At 37.1% G+C, this 19,201-nt stretch overlaps 1 protein-coding gene across 2 annotated transcripts in view; it reads left to right on the top strand.

The window, feature by feature from the left end:
- The window catches only part of nectin3b (nectin cell adhesion molecule 3b), a 112,321-nt gene that overhangs the window by 2,430 nt on the left and 90,690 nt on the right, over positions 1–19,201 (top strand).

Below are 19,201 nucleotides of genomic sequence, written 5' to 3'. Positions count from 1 at the left end.
TTTACTATGCTCCACTGCCCAAAGTGACATTTGCATCGTTTGCCACAGTTTTGGTTTAGCAATTATATGTGCTGGAAATTTTCATTTACACTTTATCAGATTTCTAGCTGGTCTAAAATTAACTTTTAAGTGCTTGTCAAGTTCCAAAAAGGGTCATTTTAATTTTCCTACAAGCCCAATGCTCAATGAGAGTTAAACTCATCTCGTCCCTGTCTGGTTATCTACAAGCACACCTGTCATGACCGCAGTTGCCTTCTTTTAGCAACGGACTTCAGCTGTGTTGTATCATTTTGCAGCTGTAGGGGACACATGCAGGCAGAGGTCAGACCACAACACCGCTCTCTGGCTCATGCACAGTGGGACGGTATCCATAGTGACTGGTTTGTCTGCACAAGACGGCGTCCTCGCGCCCGATCGATTGCTCGCTCACACGCTGGAAGCAAATTCCATCGTTTTCCTGTCATGTATTCCCACGCCGCTCAGCAGTGCAAATGACAATAGTCTTTTGTCTGTGGCATGCATTTAGAAAATAAACATTTGGACAGGACTGGGGATGTTTTAAAGCTTTCAAACTTTGTTGGTCATTTGCATTTTCATTAGTGTAGAACCACTATGACTTTTAGTTTAGTATTTTGTGATTTTTCTAAACATTTGACCTGTCTAAGGTGACAAATGCCAGAGTTGCCAATTAAAACATGTCCAGCGAAGTCGTCCATTGCGTCGCCTGTCTTCAGGTTTGTCCAGACATGGTGTGGTTGCTGGCTGCACTGCGGTGAGTGATGGCAGCAGGGGAATGAGGAGAGAGAGGAGGAAAGAATAACAGTTAAAATACCACACAGGAGCTGGGGATTAGCCCTGGCATTCCACTCTGCATGTCCCTCCCTCCATCTCTCCCTCACTTCCAGTCTATCTCTTTTCCCCCCCTCCTCCTCTCCAACTGCTCTTCGCTCCATCTCATTCATGTCGTCTTAATTGCTTTTCTCCCTCTGTCTCTGTCACCGTGTTCCATTTTTATCCCTTGATCAAATTGGTTGGTTAATAACTTAAAATATTCTCTCAGGAGTTTCACCATGTGTCTTGAGTATTTCAGTTGGGTAAATCAGTATCTAGACTTTTCTGTAGAAGATATTGTGCTACCTTATTAATAGGGTACACTTTTGGAGTGTGAGGTACAAATTCTGAGATATTCAGTTTCCTAGTTTTTTGCAGCATGAGATCAAAAAGTGTGAATGCAAGTAGTTATAAAATCATCAAATGTGCGTAAGAGCAAAATCTTTGCATGTACCACATTTAAAGTTTTGCCCCTTGGACAGCATTTAAATAACACAATTTTTAACTAAAATGGCCTTTTCTCCACATTTAGTACATCTTAAAGTGCACATTTGTAAAGTTTGTTTTTTATAGTTATAAAAAAAAAAACACCATTAGAATTTTGTAAAAAGATGACATCATGCATGCATTGTGAATGAAATTCAGGGAAACCTGGTACAATCTAATGACTGCTGATTAGGAGGAATATGGTTGTCGACATACCATTAATTCACATTACGAAACTATACCAGCTGTAGTATTGTGATACTAAGTAGTATTGCAATACTGTAATTTATAACTCAAATCTATGAAATGAAGAACATGGTCAAATACTATATTTTTATGTCATAAAAGGCCTGCTTGAATTTAATTCTTAATTCCCTTATTATTAAAGAAAAGTTTTTGCACATGACTCCTATAATGCATTAGTTCTTTTTGTTCATGTTTAGATGATGGTCCAACAAAAATAGTTAAAGATACAAATTATACTGATCAAAATTAGCAACAAAAAGCACAAATATGCTATATGAAATGGTCAAATTTTCAATGTTTTCTGTTCTTTTGGGTTTCAGTTTTTTTTTTTGTCTTACCTGTTAAAAATTCAAAGTTATTTGATTTCACTTAGTCGTTCTTTTAGGAGATTGTTGTGGTTGTTGTAGCTACTAAATCATATTGACAGGAACAGAAATGAACTGATTTAGATGTGCATTTGAACTGTAGCATCAAAATGGGCAATAAGCTGCTTTAAAAGACATGAATTATACACAGTTTTGTAATTTTAAAGGGTTCGACAGACTATTCAAATAAAACGTTCTATTGTTGCACAAGCATGTGAGCATTTTAGTGACTTTTCCACATGCAACATTATGTATTATGTTGTATAGCATTATGTTGTATAGACCGTAATGACGATACTACCGTTTACAAAGAACAATCAGTGGCACCAGTATTTTAGAGCCATAGTATCACGATATTACCAAAGTACCGGTAAACCATGCAACCCTAAGGTGAAAGAAGATCTAGTTGTGAGATTGCAAAAATAGGCAGGAATTTTTGCATACTTATTGATTTTAAAGTTCATAAAAGGTACAAAAAAGTATATTAAAAAAGACTAATTATTACAATGTGTTAAATCAATAACATTAAAATGGATGACCTAACTAATCAACGTTTAAATAACGTTCTGTATTTATCATGGTTTGTATTATGACATGATATCAATATGTAATTGTCCTAATAGTGTATCAGGGAGACCTTTTTAACCAATAGGTTATTGATGGCAGGTCACATGCTTTAATCTAAACCATTTAAATGAAAATGAACTGTTCTCAATTAAACTGGGTGCTAAACAAGGAATGGCTAACATACCAACACAAGCACGCACAATAAATTATATAAATACACAATTTGTTCTTCTTTCACTGTTGCTGATTTTGTCTTAGTAATCAATAAAAGCCCTAAAACATAATGTGGGAATTGAAGCGTTAGTGGTGTTAAATGCAATCCTTTCAACACTCTCTCAATCCCAGCATTTCTCTAGAGCTTAAATCACTGCTACAGGGCCCCTTGAGTGCTCTTTCTTATCAAGACTCAATTGATGGGGCCAGTGGTGTGTCTGAGAGTAAGATCTGTCTGAAGCATGGTTTTATTGATAATCTTGTAATGCTTCTGACATGGAATATGGGAGGTGAAACAAAGTAGTCGGTCTGCAAGACCATTAAAACATCAATACACTTGGAGAAGTCTCAGCCAGGTTCTTTACTCATTGTTTATTCATGAGTAACCTATGAGAAACATGCATGTTTTGTGGTTGTAGGAGTAGAGATTTCTCCACTTTGGTGCTCCAGGTCATGCTGCTGTGGTGCGGGGTTGAATAATGAATGACCTCTTTATTTAGACCCTTTCATCTGTTCTTGTGTGAGAGCCTGTTGGTGCAGGGGCGTATGGTAGAGTATGAGCTCACCTTCTGTACCAATGTCTTTCTGATGTCAGCCTTTGCACCTCTCCCCGAGCTTAAAGTCCCCACAAAATCAAAATGGATTTATTCGTTTTTATAATAATAAATGTTATCCTTAATATGTTCCTAAACAATAGCAGAGTTTACATTTAGAAGGCTCTCACTTTTAATATAGGTCAAAAAAAATTTTTCATGACATCATTCTGTACTTCAACTTCTCATCAGATTTTCTGACCAATTGAATGCTCTCTTGTTTCCAAGGTGTGTCTCCACTAGCAAAGTTTTTCTTGCATAGAAAATTGCAAGGTTGTCACCTCCGACTTATCAAAAATAAGACAAAAAATTACGACTGCTGATAGTTGCATAGCAGTTTCGAGCTCTGGTCATGTATTTAAAAACATTTAATGTAAGTCTTTTTAAATTAAATATTTTACATAAGAATATACGAATCAATCCAAAATGTGTTTGTTTCAAGTAACAAACTTTTGATTATTCCAACTCCACTTTTTTTTAGCCCCATCCTGGGCTGGGACGATTAATTGAAAAGAATTATAACTGTGAGTATTGTAGATGCGATTGAGCAAAGCTACAATTGTCATGCACTACTTAAGCCTGAGTTATACTTCTGCTCTGAGTGATCGCTGTAACCTATGGTGCATACCTAGTGCATAGCTGTCCATTTATACTTCTCCATTATGTTTGTGTTGCTCAGCAATAACACTTATGAAGTGTTTGCTGAAGGCAAGTTTTTGTGTCCATCTGTGTCCAGTTTCTTTACGGGTGTTTTGTTTAAACTGGAAATACCCGTAATGCTACCTTACTTGTCCAGAGGCAAGAACTGGCGGACATACAACAACTTTAATCTAAAGTAAACCCAAAACAAAAGTGTCCGTTTGGACCTTTATGGGACTTAACACTTAATAAACAATTGAAGAGTTTAGATGCAAAACACTCTAAATCCATCAGACTTATGTTTTTTGTAAATGAGCCTTTTCTATCAGGCTCCTCTGGTTAGGTTCCGCAATTTAATTTAATATATAGTAAGGTTATTAGCTAGTAAATTTACCTTTTTTTTTTTTTTTTTTTTAAATGTCACTTTACACAATTTTTTAGTTTTTAACAAGGTAGATTTTCTTTATCTACCAGCTAAATCCAATTTTGCCTTTTTTGCAAAAACCTCTAAATCCACATATTGTAACAAGACAATTAGCTGAAAAAGCACTAAAAATGCAATTAGAAATTTTTATTAAACATAAAACGCATTACACAAAAAACCTGAAGTTAAAAATATAGAAATCTGTCAAGTGGTTCATTCCGCTGTGTTAGTCCCTGGTTTATCAGGGGTTAAACAAAAGGAAAATGAATGAAATTTGTCAAGTGCATTAATCAATAACAATAAAATTGACATTGATTAAATCTTAACAATCTGTTGTCGTTTAAAATATTTTGGATTTAAATTGGAAGTAATGTAAACATTTGTTAAGCTTGGTTTACAATATTACATTTTAAATGTGTAAAAACATTGTAAAACATCAATATCTGTGCATTGTCCATTAATGTAAAAGCTTATCAGGCGTGTAGGTAATATAAAGTAATATAAATAATGAATATTGTTTTACATTTTTTTTCGTCTCTTTTGTCCACATAGCATCAATATGGACTAGAAGAACACCTTAACTTTGTTTTTCATGAAATTGAGTTACCGTTTAATGTATACTAAATCAGACTCATTCAAAGTAGCGTCACTGCTCAAAAAAGTGTTATGACTGCATGGTACACTTCTGACTGTACATTTTGTTTTCTTTGTGAAGTTTCATAAACTAATTTCGAGAGGAGCACGTGATATGATTGTGCACCGCTGGCCACTCATCGGTAATCAGTAATAATCCAATCAGAATGATCCTAGCTTAATATAAATGGATCACTTTCTCCTTATTGCTCTATCTTCGTTTTGGAAGAATCCCCCCTTCCACCCCATCTCCTCCTTTTTCTCCCCTTCTTAAGGGGGAGCGATCAAGACCTACCTGATCTCGGATGCCCTGACATGCTTCTAGACCGGGCGGGAGCCCTCGGCTCAAATATCTCCGGGCTCAGGGTTCTCTCCCAGGACAGCATGCCAAACCTGCTATAAATGCCAAGAATATCTAAGTGGGAACTCTTGAATTTTATAATGCAAAGAGTTTTGAGGTAAGGGACTCTTTCATTTGCCAATCAGTGACAATCGGACAGCCTCATGCAGTTTATCAAACTCCATCTTAAAATCTATATCAAAAGCGAAATAAAAACAGTCTCAGAAAAGCCAGAGTATTGGCTTTTCTGTTGAACATGTTGAATATTTGTTGAACATATACTACATGCCTAAAGCATTCACTCAATGTCGTTAGCTCCTTTTTGACGGAAGTGGCGTTTAGCGGCTTTTCCATTTGATCTTTTTACTTGCTGTGACAGTCTCGCTCAGCTCTCAACACAGCCCACACTTGTCAACGCTACCAAACCGACCAGAGTTTGACCTCAACTTGTCAGGATCAGTCTTACCCATAGTAAGGCTGTATCTGACCATTCGTGTGAACTCTGCAGAAGTAGAGACACTAAAATTGGTTGAAATTGGTTCCTGTCGGCGTCACCCAATTGCTGTGTGTATAGTGAACGGGGATAAACTTTTCATTGCTTTTGATTGGTTTGAATGTAGTTTGCTTTTACATACGTATCATGCACAAAGAAACATTCGATTTAATGAGTGTTATAAATTTTTTTTTGCTTTAAACAATCTGTTATAATTTTAAATTCCAGAATTTGTTTTTATTTGAGTCTTCGACAGGAAGCTCAATATGTCATATTCAATAACCTTTAAATCATGAATAAAATGTACTCAATATCCAATTCGTATTGCACCATTACAATAACCTGCATAATAGGCTTTTTTTCCTATTGTCTATACTGTAACATTTTAAAATGGCACAATGAGTCTTTGTGTCTTGTGTAATTTGTGGTTTTTTATGGCTAAAGCAGTGTTGCACCATCAGAGATAGAAAGCTGTCCCCAAACTGCTCTTTGTAGAAGAACAAAAATAGACGGGCTTTTCTGAAATTAAGGATCACGGGGAGATTTAATAGCAGACTGAAATCAATTTAAAATTGTGACGTTTAAAGAGAACGTTGATGGGATGTCAGTGCCATAGAGAATTGGGAGTCATTCATCTGTCCCTCTGTTACAAAAGAGGATTAAGCCCAAGCAATAATGGAGAGGCAGGCTTAGGATGCTGTCTCTGTTTATGCGAGTGCTGTTGTGATGGTGCGGTTGTTAACATGAGAGGGAAACAAACAGGCAGTCGCTGATCTCTGAGTGCAGTTCTCCCCAGTGTTAATCTCAGAGATGACCAGCACCAGCCCATCGTTTTTGCCGGAGCATGAAGGGCAGACGTGTTTCAGTGACCTCTTCATCAAGCAGCTGTCTCTCTGTGGGTGGAAAAATGAGCCGTGTGTCTTCGATGAGCTTGTGCTCTTTGGTTAATGCTGACATTTTCACCCCTTGTGTAGTTTTTAACTTCGTTCTATGGTTTGATTGTGCTGTGGAGCTGTTGGTGGTGGATCATGGTTGTACATTATCTTATCATTGCGGTGTTACTAGTTATGACTTTTTTTATATTGTTTCATATTTATGACTTGACATGAATAATAACAGGATTGACTCATGAAAAAAGAATAACATGATAGAAAGACATCATGAATCACCTGGGAGTTAATTGTTGTTGTTTTTTTTCCCTATTTCATTCCTTAATTTTTATCCACTTTTTTGGGGCCGGGTTAAGGGGTCAGTAGTCTCAGGACAGAACCCCAGACTTCCCTCTCCCCAGACACTTCCTCCAGCTCCTCCGGGCATTCCCAGGCTAGCTGAGAGACAGTTCTTCCAGCGTGTCCTGGGTCTTTCCCGAAGGCCTCCTCTCAGTGGGAGATGCCTGGAACGCTTTCCCTAGGTAGGTGTCCAGGAGTCATCCGAAACAGATTCCTAAGCCGATTTCTTTTGATCTGGTGGAGCAGTGGCTCTATACCAAGCTCCTCCCAGGTGACAGAGCTCCTCACCCTATCTATAAGGGTGGCCCCTGCCACTCTGTCCGGGGAAACTCATTTCGAACAATTGTAACAGATCTAGTCCTTTCGGTCATGACCCAAAGCTCATTACCATAGATGACTGTAAGAACATAGATTGACTGGTAAATCAAGATCTTTGCCTTTCGGTTCAGCTACTTTACCACAATGGACCAGTACATCGACCGCATTACTGCTACCACTGCACCGATTCGCCTGTCAATCTCACGTGCCATCCTTTCCTCACTCGTGAACAAAACCCCAAGATACTTGAACTTGTTCACTTGGGATAAGGACTTTCGTTTAACCTGGAGATGGCAAACCAAAAGACTTGGAGGTGCTATTCTGATCCCAGCCCATGTTAAACTTATCAACATGAGTGGACTTCAGAGAACATTTTAAAAATGTGAAAATCCAGTTCATAATAATCTCTAACTGTAAAGGCTGGTTTATACTTCTGCATCAAGTGATCACCATGACACATGGCGCATTGGGTGTTTTGCACGATTGACATGCCCATTGTGCGTTTCGAAGAATCGCTCAAGTTCAAAAATCGGAACTTCTGCGAACATTCGCACTGCATTAAACAATCAGGAGCTTGCTCTTGTAGGGGCATGCTTATGATGTAGCGCCTATTGTTGGTGTCCCAGGGGGAAATCCTCCAGCAGTCACCAGACAACAGTTGATCAAACTGGGCTCTGCTCAGTCAAACACTACTGAACCTCCATCCAGGTTAAGTTTTTGGAGGAGTTTATCAACTCAGAGCTGTGGGTGCACCTCTGAGGATCTAGTGGACTCAGACACTGCTCCTAATGAATCGAAGCTGTTTTTTAGCCTTCATAAAGCAAATTAACACAGCTATTCTCTCAAAGCCTATGATAGCCATTTAGCAACAAAGCTACAGTCACTGGGCAGACAGAAGCTGTGCCCATGATGCTATTTTTGCATCTACTGTTCAGTGAAGTGGATCTGACGCTCGAATAAATTGAGTAAACCCAAAATGTTCATGTGTCTATTTACGTGTGAATATCGCAATTTTTATCCATTCGTTCCGTGTCTGGTGTGAACATGGCATTAGACACTTGTAAACACTCGCGGTTCTCAGCACCGCCCACACTTGTCACAGCTATCAAACCGACCAATTACAGAGTTTGTGCTAAGCGTTGCGACATGGTTAAAAAATTTGAGAGTTGCGCTTCAGCCACGGCAAGGGCTATGCGACCAGTGGCGTAGCGCAAAATGCGGAGGCCCCCCTGCAGGGATCACCGATGGGGCCCCCAGTTTTCAAGGGGGTCGGGGGGGTTTGGGGGCGGCAGAGCCAGAGATATACACATATACACGTATATCTATGATCGGGAGTTTTCCTGGATGTTAGTATTTTTATTTTTATTTCAATTATGAAAATTATAATTTTACATCACTTTTCTACATTGATGGATCAGTGATCGCATGGGCATTCCTGACAAAAAGCTTGTGTTTGTGTGTACAGAAATGTACTATTCACCCTCCCTGTTAAATTTGATCCAATCATGTCCTGAAACACAGCTCCTCTCCTGCTTTCACTTCTCATACTGATGGAGGGAGCGATTTGTTTGTGAATGAATCTCCATTATGAACGACTCCTTCACTAGCCGACAATAATACAAGTTTCTGGCACCGCAGCATCTCGTTATCATATTTCTTTTTCATTGTTTGCTGATTTTATTCAACAAAGCTAGCATAAGCCGAGTATTTAGTGCGAATTAGAGCTACTTTGACTTGTAGTGAATGCAGTAAGTGACTGTATTATTATCAATAACGTTACCTGTTTAGCACAAATTTCAGAACATACAAAAACGTAAAAAACTTAATCCTACCTATGGAATGTTCTGCCTTTGTGCTTTGTTTTCTTTGTTTGCTCGTTACTACACTCGTAGACAGCGCTACAGTCCCGCATCTTCACGTGATAACACTTGTCTAGTGCAACTGAATGACATTTGTCCTGGGAGCACTGTACCAATGTGGCGGCGCTATTGACGCATGCTCAGGGTCCCTATACAATATCTAGTGTATATATCTATGTCACCAATTGAGGTGCAGGGAAAGGAGGCGGAGTGGAGCGACAACGCGGGGAATCCTTCACAAACTGAGGAGCGATCACAAACCGAAAGCGGCGAGAGCGTCAAAGTAGCCAGAAGTCATTCATTTTTTAACGAGAACCGGCGGCGAGAAACAGCGGCGCGTCTTCAGTGGCTATGACGCGGTTCGGCGGCAAGCAATCAGAATGAAGTAGTCCACCGCTTGAGAGGTGTTCAGAGAACACAGACCTGTGAACTTTGGTTCCGTCCACAGTTGTTCCCAAGAGTTTGATTATTGCGGTTCCTGGATTTTCAATTTTTGAAAATCGCGACGACGTGGGGCCCCCTAATCACGCGAGGCCCCCCCGCGGTGCGTGCCCTGCGGGCCCGTCTGCTACGCCACTGTATGCGACTATGCGAAGGCTGCACTGGAGCACATACGTGCACTTGATGCAGAAGTATAAATCAGCCTTAAATCTTTGTGAATGATAAACATTGGTAGAAACCATACAATGGCAGCCTAGTAATGGTTTGCTTACAGTTGCCTTAGTACATGAAACTTGCCCAGGGAACACTGTTATGAAACACCTGTAAGTCATTGCTTTGCATGATGTTATGACACAGGGAAAGAAAAGGGTATAGATTTCATAAAATGTGTAATCCATCCTGACTTGTTTCTTTGCTTAAGTGTTGTTTTGTTGCCATGACTTCTCTTTCCTGCAGTTCTCCACCTTCAGTGTCATCTCAGAGCGGTTTGATTTCGTATCTTTAATCTCATATTCCATAGTGTTTTCAGAATGATGTATTTTGGCCCAGTTTTTGCGTATTTACTGCATTGTGTGGAGGTTTCAGATTTTTCTCGGATCGTCCCGGGACACAGAAATCCCTGGGGTCTCTCAGAGGGCCTGGAGCTCTCCTCACAAAAGGCTGTTTGTATGTGGTGTGCTGTCACTTCAACCCTCTCTTTGTATTTACCCGCAGCCCTGGAAGGTTTTAATGAGAGCCCTGTTAAGTTTATGTATGTGTGTTTGATGATTTAGTCACAGTTTAGACTTCACTTTAGTAATGGTGCGTGTTATCTTATAGCCACTGGATTTCAGTATAACGCCCACTTTGTCTATGGTACAACCTTAGTGTTATTGGTAATTTAACTGGAGGAATCTTGATTGTAACCATGGAATGATAATGAGTCCCCCTATTATACTTTTCAGGTGCCTTTTATCTATTGTGCAATAAAGCTGTTTGTGAAAAGGTCTGCTTATTCAAAGAGCAAACTGGATTACACTGTATATGGTACATTTTTACATGTGGTTATTCTGGAAATCTTTAAGCACTCTGTACTACTACATTTGAATTAGAACTTGCCTCATGCAATTCATCTATTTCTATAGCGCTTTTACAATGTAGATTTGGTGAAAGCAGCCTACATAGTTTTAGTCAATTTGAAATCATGCCAGTCCAGTTTTAAGAGTTGGTTCAGTGCGATTTTATTATTTATTTATTTTATTATTATTATTTTTACAAATGTTTTACTAATGTTTTAAGTCCTAACACTGACCAGTAGAAATGTTGGTTTTATAAAGTATGAATATTGGTAGTATGAATGCAACAGATTTATTACATTTGAATATAGCATAAATCAAAACTAACTAAAAACAACAACAATTTGCACGCTCATACTGGTCCTTCATGCACTGCTTGAGGAATATGAACTAAGCTGAAGATAATTTATTGCTGTGTTGTCACAGAGCGTAACTGAAATTTCACTGATTTATATTGGCATATGACGACTTGCACACATCATAATAGCAATACTTGTCTTTTCATGAGCTTCAAAATGAGTTTAAAATGAATGCTAGCCTTTTTGAAATAGTGGTATTAAATTTATAGCTGACCTGACAGCATCTTGATGATTAAATGAAGGATTAATAGAACCACTCGCATGTGAAATCTGTTGCTGTGGCAAACACTGTTACCTGCAGACTTTGTCCCACTAGTTTTATCAGTTCCAGAGTAAAATGACGCTTTTAACGGTCATCAGCATCTTATGTCCTTGAACGTTTCTAATATTTACATTGGGTTTTTCTTTTGAAAGATTGAACATTTATATGCATTTATGTATCCTCTTTGCTCAAGTTGCAAAAAAACGATTAACTGCTTGTATGAGGCATTTCTAATGCAGCGTCTATGGGACAAGACAGTAAATCGCCGTCATCGGTCTCACACAATTTATTTTATCAAGTCGTTATAACTTCATCATCGTGAAGTTTCTATTTTATTATTTGAGCAAATAAGATTGTAAAAAATTATCTCTTGTATAAGTCTCCCCAAACTCTCCTCTTGTTTTATTGTAGCAAGTTGACTACTAGTGCATCATGTCTCTTACAACCCAAGGTTTCACTTTTGCTTTCTGGATGAATGCAGTCACACAACTGATCAGAAGCACCACATCTGTATCTATCTGTCCAACTTTATAAAGAAATTATTGTCTTCCCAAAAATAGAAATGGTTCTAAAAGAACTTTTATTAATGAGTTCCAGTGTGCTTCCATTGCAAACTTGTATTGGTTTGTTACAAATTAGCATGATGCAAGGATATGGTTTTCCTTTGCTGCTTAATGTCAGCTTTAACCTTACTTTGCTGGAATTTTTGGCTTTTTTTCCATAAAAAATTAATGTGTGCCTTGCATGCTCTTTAAATTGATAAGAATTTAATTAAAAAATAAATGTAAATTTTTATTATTAGCATCATGGTGTACAGGAGCAAAGGAAATCCCTGAAGCTGACATTTAGATATTGTAATGCACGTTTTATTTCTGTCAAACACTAAACAGTGGGGCTGCTTGTTTATGGGAAAAATAATTAATCAAAACGATATGCAGTTGAAGTCAAAATTATTTGCCCTCCTGTGTTTTTTTTTTTCATAATATATTTTTATTATTTTTATAAATATTTCCCTAATTAAGTTTAACAGAGCAAGCATTTTTTTTTTGTGGTATTTCCTTAATATTTTTTCTTCTGAAGAAAGTCTTACTTTATTTTGGCTAGAATAAAAGCAGGTTTAAAATATTTTGAAACCTATTTAAAGATCAATATTGTTAGCCCCCTCAAGCTATTTTTTTATGATTGTGTGCAGAAAAAAACTACTGTTAAACAATAACTTGCCTAATTACCCTAATTAAGCCTTTGAATTGCGCCTTAAGCTGAATACTAGTATTTTGAAAAATTTGTAATAAAATATTATTTACTGTCATCGTAGCAAAGATAAAAGAAATGAGTTACTAAAACTTGTTTAGAAATGGGTTGAAAAAACCTGCTTTCCATTTAGACAGAAATTAGGGGAAAATATAAAGGCCTGCTAATAATTCTGACTTGAACTGTGTGTATAGTTTTTTCCTCCTTGTAAATAAGGGACATAAATGCAATAGAATACAAATACGGAACAAACTGTGCTTTAAGCATAGCTACAATAGTCCTTCAGACAGAAGCAATGAGTGATTTTTGTTCTTTTGTTTGATTTAATAATGATAAAAACCGTCGGCAGCAGGAATCTTGTGCGCTCTCATTTCAAGAGCAGTACTGTTCTGATTTATGGTTTCGCTTTCACATGTCTTTTGGTTCTCAACTCGTTTATTACATAAATGAGGATTAATATGAATAATTTCTAATTACCGCATTGACAAATTTAAAGTGCTCGCATTTATGATTTTAGATGCGTGTGCTCTGCTCGTCTCTGAGGCTGAGCACGCGCACAGAACAGCATGCGATCTCTTACGCCCTATTCACACGGGGCGTCAGCGTCAACGCTTCCCATTCACTTTGAATGGGTGACGTCAGGCGTTGCCGAACTGCATTGTGGATCCGTCGGCGCCGCTTCAGAAGCGTTCCTCGCTGCAGAAGTTGGGACCAGCTCAACTTTTCTGACGGAAGCGTCAGCCAATCAGATCGCTGTATGCAAATACACCAGCTCAGACAGTGGCCTATTGCTGACTGAATTTCATTGGCTGACGCTTCTATGACGATCGTTTCAGCTCCAACTTCAGACACGCCCTCTGTCAAGCGTTGACGCTGAAGCCCCGTGTGAATAGGGCGTTACACTTTTAAAAACATTAATGATTAGAATGTACATTAATGTATGATGCGCATGCTGTGCTGCAAACGTTGCATTACAGTACATGCTTTGTCATTTTCACGTGAAACTGAGCTTTGCAGAGCAACAAATGTGTATAAATGTAAAACTATTATATGATGCAATAATAGTCTGTTGATTTAATGTTTTTATTCATAATCATTAAAAGCCAAAATTGAAATCAAAACTGAATATCTTTTAATTGCATAGCCCTACTAAGCTGTAAACCAATCACAATATTAACTAGATCTAACAAATGTGGACGGAGCAGGCGCTCCGAAAGAAGGCGTTTAGAGAGACTGGGTCTTTAAACAAATCATTGCAGACACTGAGGGGAAGAGCTGATAAACCAATGTATATTTTAAGAACGTTAAGGCATTGTTTGTAATCACATGGCTGTAAAACTATTGTAGGAGACTAATCTTGACAATACAGAAGCATAATAAGAGTGCTTTAAATGCAGTCCCCATCACAGGAAAGTACGTATTCGCTGATACATAATTCAGCTGCTTTTTAAGCCAGTGCAATGTTTGGTTGAGGTGCGTTGAAAGCTTTTTAAGCCTGTTTTAAAATGCCTGGAATGCAGCGGATTAGACTCTGATCTAAGAACATTCTCAGCACCAACCTGAGTCCTACTGTTGTGAACCTGATGCTAAGGTCATAGTCACCCATCAGTCCATGTTCCTAAGATTCCACTACAGATTATTTTAGCTAGAACCTCTTATGTGTTTGTTCATTTTGATTGAATGAAATCCATTGCTTTGTTGTGACCTTCTGTTCTGCTTCACTTTAAATGCAATGCCTCGCCTTTTACTTATCAGTGAACACCAGTCGTTTCTGGTTTTCAGCAAGCCTTCACAGGCACGCTGGGACTGTGAAGTGGTCACTAGTTTCCCACACAAGCTCTGTTTAATATCCAGTTGTATCACTTATCAGTATTTTGGGAAGTGACTTGGGTTTAGATGTGCGTTCTTAGTGACCCTCTTCACATATTTGATTTATTTAACACAAACATTTATGCATCTGTTTACTTAATTGAATTTAAATTTGAAAGTATAATTTCAAGATTAATTCATTAGTTTTCTTAACTTTTAATGTATTGGTACACTTCATTGGTTTTCTAAATGTATACAAAATAGATTTTATATATTTATTTATATATATATATATATATATATATATATATATATATATATATATATATATATATATATATATATATATATATATATATATATATATATATATATATATATATATATATATATATATATATTAGGGCTCAAAATTAACCTTTTTCGCTTGGTGGCACCGGTGCTCCTAACTTAAAACATTTAGGCGCATAAGCCAAAATTTTGTTGCACCCACCAATAAGCACCGTTACTACAAGTTGTATACAAACTTACTTATTGCATTTGAAATCAACACTAATCAAACTAACAAGCAAAAAAAAAAAAAAAAAAAATATATATATATATATATATATATATATATATATATATATATATCTATATCCACTCTTCAAAAAGTGTAGATGGTGGTGGATAAACATTCAGCACATGATCACTAGTAAGATGTGTCATTATTTGTAACTAGATGGTTTCTAAAACAAAATCTGTCAGTGTTATCTTCATTCTCATCTTCAGCGCTTTACAATTTTTCGCGGTAGTAGCTCTCTCTGTCATCCCAAGCCAGAAGGCATTGACTGAGTAATTGACAGCTGATATTTCAGTGCTAGAGCAGTGGTGGGCCAATAAGAAGAGCGCAAAGGCGGGGCGAGAATTACTGACTTGGCTTTGTTTACTGCAGCAAGTTGACATGACAACTGTTTTAAACCATTCCTGAGCGCTGAGTTGTGCGTTTCAAGTGCAGAGATGCATTCTGCATGAATGTCTCCTGAATCCGCGCATGTGGTGAACATTTTGCAGTAAAAACTAGTCACACACAACAATTTTATACACTCGCAAAAATGCTCCCAAATATATATTGGGATATATATATATATATATATATATATATATATATATATATATATATATATATATATATATATATATATATATAATAATATATTACAAAGATTAAACAATTTTAGATATACTTGAATCACTCAGGTTATTTGAGAACTGTAAATGTATCATTCTTTGGTTTTCTGCTGGTGTGATTTGAATGACGTGTCTCAGTTCAACCAGAGGATAACAGTCTAGCCAAATTTTTTTTTTTTTTTTTTTTTTTTTTTTTAAACAATTCCATTAAAATCCTTCCACTGTGGATGCACACGTGCTTTAATCATTCATGGAAATATCCAGATTGCAGCCCAGTTCCTGATCTTTGTTCAGCCTGGCTAAAGCACTCAAACTTCTCAGTATCTCAGTGAGCTGGCGTCATGTTTTTTTATATAGCGTTCCACTGATGGAGTCCTTCCTGGTTTTCTCATTTTGTCACTCTGGAATGCACACGCTCTGAAATGCAATTCTGACAGCCACGCCAGATGCGGATCACTGTAATTGTGTTCCATTTCTTTCAAACACAGGGAAACGTTATACACTGACTGTAATTATAAAGGCTGCCGAGCTCCTTGCTGCTGACATCACTGGATGGCTGCAGTCTGATAGCATTTTCTGATATGATTGCCTTCAAATGTGAAGCTCTGCATGTGACTTCACATACTGTTGTAATCATCCTCATCGCATACCATTGTTGTCATATCATGCACATAAGGAACTTTGAAGTTCTTGGAACTCATGGCTTTAACATCCCTGCAAATATTTTTTTTATTTTTTTATTTTTTTTTTTATGCAAGTGCTTTGCTATTGACGCCTCCAGTAGACAACCTTTTAACTTCTGATGTGTCTGCAGCACCGGAAATCTTTTGATTTTTGGGAAGGGCTTTTGATTGAAAGACTTTCTGTATTAGCTTGAAGTGAAGTGCTCATCAGTTTTATCTTCATGTGTTTCTCATCCGTAAGCATATGCAGTGAATCTGACTGCTGCATCCCACCCAAGTGCATCTGTCTCCTCTCACTCTTTAATTAGAAAGTCCCTCAGTGCTGCTAAATTGGAGCTTATGATAGAAAGTCTTTTGGGATTAAACACGGGCATATGTGGTGCACTTGTGTGCAAACAGACACAATATGTTGTTAGTAGACACATGATGCTATTCTACGATTCAATGTATTGTGATTTATGAACGATCACAATATTAATATTGTGGGTACTTTGAATGTTTGAATAAATATTTTATTTCATAATTATTAGAGTGCATTGTCAGAATATTCAGTGTATTTTCAGTATTGTTCATAACAGCAACAAATGCTTGGAGACTTAATTGCTTAGCTTAATAGTTCAGATGAACATTTTCACATTAATCTGATCTATACTACATGCTGAAATCAATTTTTCACTGCAATGTGGTCATAAGGCTGTTGTGCGTTGGAATGGTGCAAAAAGGCTTCAATAATTGACATTAGTTAATTTAATCTCACAATAAAAACTACAAAAATGTTCATTTATGCTAGGTAACATTTATTTTTTTAATAAAACATTAAAATTGTAATCGTAATTACAAGTTGTAAACATTTTATTAATTTTTTATAATCTTTTTGGAATTTAATTTGTCAATAGTAATACTATTAATACGGTCAAAGTATTTTTTATTTTATTTTTGTAGCTTGGGTCAGTATTGTGATAATACCATGAAATGAGCTTCATCAATTAATCGCTACAAAAGGTGTAGATCTACATGTGTAGATTGTGTAAAAAAAATGTTATCTTGATCTATAATGTGGATAATTATTATCATGTATTTAATATGACAAAACGGCCACTTGATCATGACTGGAAAAGTTGGAAGTAGTCAACCGGGTCAAAATATAAACTCTGCTGCTTTTGTTGCATCGTGCTCATCAGCAACTGCTTTAGAGCTCTTCTTTCACTTTGACTGCTTTCAGTCTTACTCTGCTTTTTAACATTTATATAAAATCTCTTAAAAGGTTGTCAAAGTATTATTGTCTCCCTAGATACAAAAAAGTGTTTTGTTGCAAAAAACAGCATTTGCTGCACTATTTTGTTGCTTCTCACTCGCTGTGTGTCCTTGTAGTCAACAATCAACATTGTTTCTATTAGCGTATTTGTTTTGCATGAGGTATGTAAAATGAATGCAGAGTTGCAGTTCAGTTGATACAAATAGACCAAGCTCTGAGTCATTGCTTTTCCTTCTGTGTCTTCAACACCAAGATTCAGTGAGATCAGACTGGCTCTTTCTCTCTCTTCATCATTCAAGTAAACGTATTCTATTCCAACATCCTCCACATTGGCAAAGCCAAGTTGAATTTGTGTGTCTGTATGTGTACCCACCCTCTCTCTTGTTTTCCTATCTGGGATGTGGACTCTGAGAAGGGATTTTTTAGGATGATATGCTGGGCAAATTTCCTAGACGTCAGAAGAGCGTCCCATAGGCTCAAAGCTCTGTTTGTTTAGGAGGCCGAATTGGACCTCTGCTGCACCTACCACAGTGAGGAGTTCGCATCTCCCACGCTCAAACATTGACTCGGCCCCCAAACCGCTCATTTCTCAGTCCCTCCCTGTCGCAGACTGTCCTAAAAGATGGATCATTGAGACCTGTGTTGCCTTGTGTATTTGAATCTGTCCTCACCATGCTAATGCGTCCCACATTGGGATTTAGGATTGAGATTGAAACCAACCATTTAAATCAGAAATGGTGAAACAAATGACCCAAGAAGGATGATCAAAATATTGAACATTTCATTCTGGATTGAAATAAATGCTCTCTCGTATCTTTTGGCATTATTCACTTCCTCTTGACCATCTGTTTTGTTTCAAAATTTAGTGGGCTGTCAATCTCAACAGTATTTTGAGGCAGCATGGGTGCACTGAGATGCAAAGTCTGTTCCTGAATGTATGCTTATTAGATACAAATTCAAATTGAAAGAAACATTTTTTAAAGTCTCCTATAGTTAAATCACCTCAAATTGTCATTTCTGTCTTAATGTTATGATGTATTTGCGGCCAAAAAATAAGGATGAACTGACACACTGTTTGTTGTAAATAGCATTCGTTTGGTAGCAGTGCGGAAAGTATGATTTGCATGTAGGTTTTTTTTTTTTCTTTTTTTTTTTTTTGGTCAGCCATGACTGCACACACTTCATTTAAATTAATTTCGCATTTTTAAGTGATGATTACAACAAGCATTTGTTATATTTTTCTTTCATAGCGAACAGTGTTGTGCACGAAAACAAATGTTTAACAATGGCAGTATAACTACTCTAGCCTACATAAAGTTAAGTATAATGCAAAAGGGAATGTGATAATGACATGTTTTATTGGTGAAATAAAATAGTCTAATGTTGTCGATTACAAATTACAAACATGCGTCTCAAATATAATAATTCAACTTTCGTTTAAGGAAAAAAGTTTATTCTGATGTCACCACTTTATTGTGAATAAACAAACAGGACCTATTCAATGTATAGTCAAGTCCACCATTCAAAGTCTATACAAAACTTGGCATTTTAACCAACAGTAGACCTACACATATGCTTAAATATTACTGCTCTTTTACTACGATTGCCAAATAACAATAATAATAGCCTACTCATTAACTTTTATTTTACATCTACTGATTCATGAGAATATTGTAATCT

The sequence above is a fragment of the Danio rerio genome, chromosome 21, assembly GCF_049306965.1.
Source record: "Danio rerio strain Tuebingen ecotype United States chromosome 21, GRCz12tu, whole genome shotgun sequence".
NCBI classification, from domain to species: Eukaryota; Metazoa; Chordata; class Actinopteri; order Cypriniformes; family Danionidae; genus Danio; species Danio rerio.
This window is presented reverse-complemented; position numbering and strand designations above follow the sequence as displayed.